Below are 8160 nucleotides of genomic sequence, written 5' to 3' on the forward strand. Positions count from 1 at the left end.
GTGACTTAACAGCACCGTCCATCATGATGATGGCGAAAGAGACGGCCTGCAGCGTTAACGAGATGAGAAGCAACAGGTAATGATTGATGCCATGCATTGGCCGCAGAATGGCAGACTGAATGATGTAGATTTTGTGGTGTATGTTGCGCATGAATTGATGTAATTGTGCACTGCCACTAATCAACTTTCTACAGAACACACTAGTAATTACTAATTTTCCCCTTCTGGCAAACAAGAAATGTGTACTTCTCCTGCATCTTGGTGATACATTGCTTTTAATTCAATACAGGAAGGGGACTCACTCAATCTGCGCAATGCAAATGACTGTGACTTAACAGCACCGTCCATCATGATGATGGCGAAAGAGACGGCCCGTTAACTTAAGATGAGAAGGAACAGGTAATGAATGATGACAATTAATGGCATGCATTGGACACCTGACTCTGAGCTATTGGTCTTTGTGTTTGCGCTGTTTGTTGTGCACAAAGTGATGTCAAAGTGTACTAGTGGTAATCTATCTTTCTGTACACAATAAAGAATGACTCAAGTCAGTAATATTTATATTTTTACTCTTGTTGTGTCATAAAAATTACACTTGTACTGCAGGCTGATCTCCAGTCAGTCAGTAGAAGTATCAGAGCTGATGATGAAGTCAGGAGGATGTTTCATGAGTGGCATAAAACGGAAAAGCCTAAAGGTAAACACGTCAACAACAACCACAGCACACCCAAATGTCTGTGTAGAAGTTGAATAGAGTGTAGCGGTGGGATGACTGCAGTGCATTGATTTTACTAACTTTAACTGTAAAATGCTATGTTTGGAATGGATAATGTGCTTTGCGTTTGTCCAACTCTTTGAGAGAAAAAAAAAGGACTCTTAAGTGTTAACGTAGGATGTGCTAATGGTAAGCACTGTGGGCCTGATCTCTCCTGTTACTGTTGAAGGTCTATGCTGGAAACAGACTACAGTAGAGATGATGCATATGCATACATGCCACCTCGGAAAGTGTTCTTGTTGCACTACACCATCACTTGTGCATTTGTTTTCACTTTCTTTCTGAATATCCCCTTTGGTTTTCAATCTAAAATTACAGGCCGGGCCTTGTCCAAAACTTTGTAAAACATTACAATGCATATTAATTACCTTACCAATCAATCACCTTTTTATTCCAGCCGGGCAGTGGCGAGTGGCGAGGCGACACACCCAAGATTGATGGACGAGAGGAGCAAGAGGAATGCCGAGATGCAAAAAACCAGTCCACATTTTTGACCAGGATAAGACAGTAACAGTATCCACTTTTCACTTCTTTTGAATAATTTGATTAATATCTTGTATACATTCTTTACAACAGTGTGTTCTTGGAGTTGTTATTATCAATCATCATTACGTTTGCTCAGTGTTTACGATTCTTCACTACCAATATTTAAAATTTCTATTTGCTATCTGTTAAAGTATTAAGGCCGGAACAGAACAAGAAATAGAAGTGTATGTAATCCGGGTCTCATCATCATGCATGCATTGCCTTTTTCTCCCTTAACATATGGAATGGATATGGTATGGTAGTCTTCAATGATTGTCGTTTGTTTGTCTATGTATGCATACTGTTTTTCTATGTCAAACCTTTCCCAAAATCCCCCTTCCCATCCAATCAACGGACCCTAACCCTCTTCCCCCGGGCTGTGTGACTTATTGTCGAGGTGTAACTAAATTAAATGTACACCAATACTTAATCACACACTTGCTGGGGCGGATGTGGTGAAAGCAACACTACTTCAATTTCAATGCAGAGCGATGATCTTCTTCTGCTTGCCCACCCATGAGTAGGATATTTCAGAGGTTATTTTATTTAACAAAGGAACATATACCTCAGCATGAATTGCCGGCATTGATTGGATTTGTTTGTTGTCATTCCTCATATACAGCACTAACTGTTAGACTGTAGGCATAGTCAAGTCGACAAAACTATAGTTTGTAACTCTGTCTAGTAGGCTATCCTCATAATAACCAGCATTCAGTTTTTTTGTCAAATATTTGAGCATATAATTGTTGCTCGGTAAATTCTGTGATGTACTTCATTCAACTACTCCTCTAACAGTCTCTCAAAGGCGATTGACTATCTCCTTTTCTTTTTTTGGAAATGCTGCCACCCTGCCAGTGTATACTACTACTACTATACTACCACCACCACCACCCCAATCATGGCATGTATGAAAAAGGAAACCATCTTCACCATGCAGCCAGTGCTGTGCCACGGTTGGACATAAACATCAAGCACCGGTAAGAGAGAAGTTTGGGGGAGGCAGAATTAATAATGGACATGTTGTCAATGATTTCAGTTTCAAACACCACTCCAAAGAATGCATAGTAGGACCAGTCAATGAGTGAGGTGTGTCGCATCTATCTGTTTGTGTCTCATACAGTCAGCAAATTATTGAAATCAAACACACGCTATGGGCGGCCATGCACCAGCAAGGAAACAGTGTGATGTAAAACAGTTACCCCACCTACAAAACATTAACAACATTGCATGTAACATAGAAAAATATATTTAATTGACCCTAACAAATAAACTAAACCCACAAAAGCTGACCCACCCACCTCCCTAACCCCAACGACTGTCCATAGAAGTAGAGAATGCCCAAACGAGTGAAGAACGAACAGGAATTAAAAAAGGGGCAGTGACAGGGACTAACTGGTGGGGCGGGACTGGAGGAGGACACGCATCTGGTCCTCTAAATGGGCGACACGGCGTCTAAGGCCGCGGCAGTTGCAGCCACAGTGGGGGGGGGGCACCGGAGATGACACGGTGGCGGCGGGCAGCCGCCAGGCGGTGGCGCCGTACCGCTGGAGGGCGGTGGCTGGGGCCCGGGGCACTGGAGGAGGGTTCAATAGCTGCAGCAGTCTCCTCCTCCTCCTCGGCTAGGACCACCAGCCGCCGGTATTCCTGCTGGATTGCCTCCAGCTTCCGGCGCCGTGCCTTGGCGGCCAACTCCTTACGGTTGAGTTTCGGAGTTGCTGTGTATCAAAAAGAAAAAAACAAGACAATTGTAAAATATAGTCTTAATAAAACAGTAGGACAAGGTAATTATTTATACACATAGTGGCATGGTAGAGTAGCACTATAAAATAAAGCACAGTACTACATAACATTTTAAATGTCGCCCGTCCTTCTTCCTTCCACCTGTCTTACACTTTTTAGTTGAACAGTGCACCAGGTGCTCTTCTCCATAAAACTTTCAAAGCGGAGTTGAAATCAGATAGATGAGGACATTGGTTACTCAATACTCCGGCTCCTAGTCCTATACCAATTAAAGGGAATTCTAGTCTTCTAGTTCACTCTTCAAACGTCCCCAAAAACTCATACTTACTTACGACATCGGATAGCGGGCGGACTTTGTCCGCCCGCCATCCGACTGCTAAAAAGGGTGGGGGTCCCGTGGGGACAATTAATTAGGATGATGCGCCCGGCACAGTGGCGGGCGCACCCTGTTTTTTTAAATTTAAATTCTGGTTGGCTTTGCTGAAAGCAATGCTAAAATGTTGTGCTGCTTTTCAAAGCACAACGTGACGGGCCTCGCACGGAGCCTGTCACGTTTTGCTTTGAAAGTCGGGGGGGTACCATAGCATCGGTAGGTACCCTCCATGGGGGCCCCCAAGCATACTCTGCAATGTGTGCATGCCTTTCCGTGGCGGACGGCAATGCCGCCACGCAAAGGCATTCCAAAATGCAGATTATATGGCTGCTGGTGTGGTGAGAGAGACACCACCGCCATATTGAACCCTTTTCCGCCTGGACATGTCTGAATATTTTCTACAGGGATGGCGGGAGGTTTGCCCCTGCGGTGACGGCAGTGAATTCCAGCCGGCCCGGCGGGGGCAATACGCCCACCATCCTAATGGGGCCCTAATTCACAACTGTACAGTATACATATACATACAGTACACCTTTGCAGTGAGTGTGCTGTCAAGTTCAACAATAGTTAAAGATTATGAATCTAACTTACCACCGCCTGCCACTGGTGCTGCCACTCCCCCTCCGTTGCTATCTGCAACTGCCGCATCCTCGCCCTCGGCGTCGCCTTCGCTGGCCCCAGCAATGGTGGTCGGTAGTGCGCCTAGAAAACATTACACATTTATCAGGCGACATATACACCTCCCCCCTATTGATCAGTAGCAAGGTTGAAAAATGAGTTAATACTAACATACATCACTAGTACAAATCAGGTAGTAGTAGAGTAGACACTAAGTTATATGATCATTGTAGCATTTGCTTGATTAGCCCTAGCCATGCACATGTGACGTTACCTTTACCTTGCAGCTTCTTAAGACACCTTTGAGCCCACATGACCTGCCTCACACTGCTACTGTCTAGTCTACGCGCTGCGTACAAGCGGTCAACAAACATTAACAAGCCACTTTTTTAGGAAGAACTGGTGTACTACTGTTACTGTTAGTCCATATTGCTTATCCATAGATGCTACACTTTTTGGCACGGCTGAGAAATGCTTGCAAGTTGCAATATACTAACGCACACCATTTCTTTTTTCGCATTACAGACGCAAGATTCCCTTCTACGAACCAGAGCTTCTGAACGATGCACCAACTACCAGTACTAGGTTCTTCTGAGGTGAGGGGTCCCTTCACTCACATCTTCATTTATAAATGTATATAAACTAAATTGCTATGGGATGGTGGTGCTGCCTTCCACCACTGTTCAGTTATCATGATTTAATTCCCAACTGTATAAGTGTAACAATGTATATTGTTTTAATGTTATTGATTTGCCGGTTGGTGCTGCTAAGAAAACAGTGTACAGACCTTCTCAAATTGAAATAAACATTTTAAACTTACATAGACTTCGTGGTATTTGGTGTGGAGTGGACTAACTTACACGAGTGAGCAAATTAAAGTAAGGGTGTGCATGTGAATTGCTTCCACGACAGAGGTTGGGTGTGTTATGTTCTGGGTTGTCTACTTGTTGGTTATCTTGGGGGGAGGGTTCCGAGACCTAATAGGTATGACAAGACAGTACTATAGTCAAGCAGTGGAATTGTGGTGGGTGCGGAATTTCTGATTGAGGTGTGCAAGGAAGGTCCAACCTACCATCACCAACATCCTATTTTCTGGTGCAAATGTATGTGCAAGATCCCTACAACAGTGGTATGTCCTATAGGGTATCATATCAAAATATTAAGAAATCTGGTAGGGCTGTTGTTGCTGTGAATTTTCAAAGCCTCAACATCAATAAGAGTAAAAGTAGTACAAGACAACGACCCAACGGATTGTACGAGCTACTGGTGAATATGAGTTTTATATTACAACCTTTCACAAAGAGTGGCACTGGCCAACTGGGCAAGACTAGCTACTACAGTACAGACAGACAGACTGATAGTATGTAGTAGTACTCAGTCATCATAGCGGAGGCAGAGATAAGCTTTTTGAAACCGTACAGATCGAAGGATAATTGGTGGTAAAAAAATAGCATTTGGAAACACACTATAGTTCGGGAGAAATGGGGCAGTAAAAGTTATGGAATAAGAAATATTATTAAAAACAAGAAGACTTACTGGGGCCAGCAGAGGAGCCCTCAGCGGTGTCCTCCTGGTGGTGTTCCTGTCCCGCCGACTGTCCAGTCCCTGTCGGTCTGCCCCTGGGTGCTGATGGACAGGAGAGATATAAGAATTAAGAAAGAGACAAACATTGATGGATGGTGTCAAACAAATACAATATTTTTCAACAACGGTCAAAAAACACTTATGTAAACAACAATTGCAATAACTACATTGACCGATCTCATCTGGTCAACATGTAATATCGTGGGATTCGCAGTTCGACTACTTAAGTTACTATTTATCAACAGTAATCCATTCTTCCATTCTGATTCCAGAAAACTAAGTTACAAGTAAGCCTAAGTATTAGTACAACGTACCACCCAACCTAGCCCACCTATTCCAGGCATGCCAATTGTACATTAAGTATGCATTTCCACTGTATTCCTCAACAATGTGTATGATCCAATCATGGAGGACACATGAACATGACTACATTTTTTGTATACACCAAATTTTGGTTTGATTGATGCTGATCTGCTACTGCTAAGTAACTGCAAAGCCTACCTCCACTCATTGAACAAACTAGAAAAGGTTCTAAAGACTGCCGTACTAGCAGCACGTCACGTAACTGAGTGAGGGGGGGCATCACGCATACCACTAACCAATTAGAAGCTCATACAAAGTACCTAAACCTAAGTATCAATCCGCCCCTATCTATTAGTGACAGGACAAAGTAAGGAGTGGACGTGAGTCACTGTAGCATTACGTAACTTAATTTCTCTAAAATAAACTCGTAAAGAATCACGCTAAGCAAGCGCAAACGCAAAGCTGCAAACAAGTAAGATTAGTAGTAGCGCAGAAGAGCACCTGTGTCATAATCACAGAAGACTTTTAAACGTTATTAACCTGGAATGTATTGTAAGCAGCAACATTCTAGCTGGATGGAAGGAAAAAAAGATATTCGCAAGATATAACATAGAGCAGAAGAACAGACACAAAGTTGTAATAATTAAATAGGTACTCACCAAGCCCCGGGACCTCCACTCCTAGCAGGTCCAGCAGGTCCTGCTCACGGTCCAGGATGTCGGACCACCGGTGCGTCAGCTGTGCCTGGGTGCGCCGGACCCCAGAGATGCGCGACACTGCCCGGCGCACCTTCCCCCACCGCTGCCGACGCTCCCGGAGGCCGTACCCGGACCCAGGCCTGCCACCTGCTGCCAGGGTTGAGGGGAGGTGGCGCTGCACAAAGAAAATTAGTGCAGCCAACTCCGCCTCCCCAAATAAGGCCCGTGCCTGCACCCCTTGTGGGCGCCGCCTTCCGCAAGGAAGGTGGTCGCGGCTCTGGCTGCGCCGGCGAACAGCCCTGCCCTTGGACATGGTTCTGGGGACGGGGCGGGAAAGAAAAGGTAAAATAAATAAAGGAGTAAAGGAAATAAATAGCGGGCAATACAAAGAGAAAAAGTAGCTAAAAAACAAAAAAAAAAGTAGACAAAAACCAAAAATATAGAAGCAGGAAAATAGTTAGAGAAATAATAAGTAATAAAGATCCAAAAAAAGTGGCTATAAACAAAGGATTGAAAAGATTTAGGGAGGATTGAAAATCAGGCCCCAGAACCATGCAATAGAGTGGAAAACAAGATGGCCGCGCCCATTGCGACCACGTGCGCAAGTTCGCGCGATATTTTCTCCCCGAGCAAGCAAAAAGCAACGCAATCAAGTAAAAGCGGTCGCGAACAGGAAATATCGACCGCGAACATGCATTGCGCGACCCGGAACAGGAAGTAAACATCGCGAGAGGGCGGGACAAGTGAAAACAAGATGGCCGCGCCCGTGAGCAACCGCATGGGTAAGTTGGCGACCCGCGATCACGCAAAAAATACCGCGAACAGGCGGCAAAAAAACTTCCGCGTCTTCGCGATATTTCCGGCGTGTTTGCGGAGATTTTCTGCATTTTCGCGATAATTTGCGGAAGTTAATTCCGCAAATTCTGCCCACCCCTACTGAGCACTCACCTACAACAGAGATCCAGTGAAACCTCCGTGTCAAGTGGTCGGGGAAGAGTACTCACCAGCGTTTCAGAACGCGTTGAGCCACAGACCTACCCTGTCTGAACCAGGATGGTACATGTTTATCGGCGGTAAGCGTATAAGAACACAATAGTGTGATGACGTGGGGGGGGGGTAGAAGACGCGCAGAAAATGATACTCTCGCGTGATTACGAGTGCTATGTGTGGATCGTTAATAAATCATAGTAAATGTAGCGGCCATCTATAGGTAGTTCGGAAAGCCGATTCCATAATTGTATGTATAGAATGTTCCAGAAGTGTGTCCTACACTGTGTTTCCAAAATCGCTGGTGACAAGAAAACACAAGGGATGGAAAAGCGCTGATTAACCTGCGACTGTGCCGAGTGAATCTTGTATTAAGAGCGCATCCATTAGTCGTGAACGTACAAGGAGATCGTAACTTGCTAGCCAATATGCGCATATTGCACTTTGAACACCGAGGGCAAGTATATTCTGCATAGTGTTACTCAAACGCTTGTGGGAGTGAAGAAAACTAAAGATGGTAAAAAGGTGACACACCCGCGGAATGAGTGATGTATCTG

The 8160-nt window shown here is 44.6% G+C and overlaps 1 long non-coding RNA gene across 1 annotated transcript; it reads right to left on the reverse strand.

The window, feature by feature from the left end:
- Positions 1 to 2672: 2672 nt before the first annotated feature.
- LOC146858140 (uncharacterized) lies at positions 2673 to 5814 on the reverse strand. Its single transcript, XR_014979656.1, has 3 exons — positions 5568 to 5814; positions 4005 to 4115; positions 2673 to 3015 (listed from the first exon to the last, which is right to left on the reverse strand). It is a non-coding gene; the product is annotated as an uncharacterized LOC146858140 (long non-coding RNA).
- Positions 5815 to 8160: the final 2346 nt, after the last annotated feature.

This window comes from Triturus cristatus, chromosome 3_2, assembly GCF_964204655.1.
Source record: "Triturus cristatus chromosome 3_2, aTriCri1.1, whole genome shotgun sequence".
NCBI lineage: Eukaryota > Metazoa > Chordata > Amphibia > Caudata > Salamandridae > Triturus > Triturus cristatus.